The 633-nt window shown below is 39.7% G+C and overlaps 1 non-coding gene across 1 annotated transcript; it reads right to left on the bottom strand.

Moving 5' to 3' along the window:
* Window positions 1-286: 286 nt before the first annotated feature.
* On the bottom strand, window positions 287-393 carry LOC141700365 (small nucleolar RNA R71). Its single transcript, XR_012566309.1, has one exon. It is a non-coding gene; the product is annotated as a small nucleolar RNA R71 (small nucleolar RNA).
* Between the last annotated feature and the right edge of the window lie 240 nt (window positions 394-633).

Below are 633 nucleotides of genomic sequence, written 5' to 3'. Positions count from 1 at the left end.
CAGTCTTTAACACATCACCTGAGAACTATTGTCTATTTCAGCATTTTTATGGGGGTATTTACATCGGTTATAAACTGATGTGATAGTATGTTACAGACATCAGTTCTGTTTGCAAAACTGATGTGATAAGCCATTTTAACATCGGTCTACAACCGATGTAAAAAATAAGGACTTTTCTCTACACCTACCTAGACATCGGGTTTTAAAATTTTTTACATCAGGTTAGAACCGATGTATATTGACTTTTTTCCAGTAGTGTGAGTTCTCTCTTTTGGCGAAGACAGCTGCAATCAGGAATGCTCTTACCCAATTTGTGCAGCAGTCTGGAGAGTCTTTGTGTGAGGCTTGTGAGTGATATAAGGAGATGCTCATGAATTGTCCTCACCATGGGATGCCTGACTAGATGATCATTAACTGCTTCTATAATGGTTTGGGTGTAACTTCTAGACCCATGTTTGATGCAGCATCAGGTGGAGCCTTGTGGGCTAAAAGCTATAATGAAGCTTATGAATTGATTGAACTGATGGCTGCTAATGAATACTAGAATCCTTCTCAGAGACTAACTCAACGGAAGGTAGCAGGAATTCTAGAGGTAGATGCAGCTACTGCTATAGCTGCTCAACTTAAGGCTTT

The sequence above is a fragment of the Apium graveolens genome, unplaced genomic scaffold (genome assembly GCF_009905375.1).
Source record: "Apium graveolens cultivar Ventura unplaced genomic scaffold, ASM990537v1 ctg2264, whole genome shotgun sequence".
Lineage (NCBI taxonomy): Eukaryota > Viridiplantae > Streptophyta > Magnoliopsida > Apiales > Apiaceae > Apium > Apium graveolens.
The sequence above is the reverse complement of the archived record's forward strand: the minus strand, read 5'-3'. Positions and strand labels throughout refer to the sequence as shown.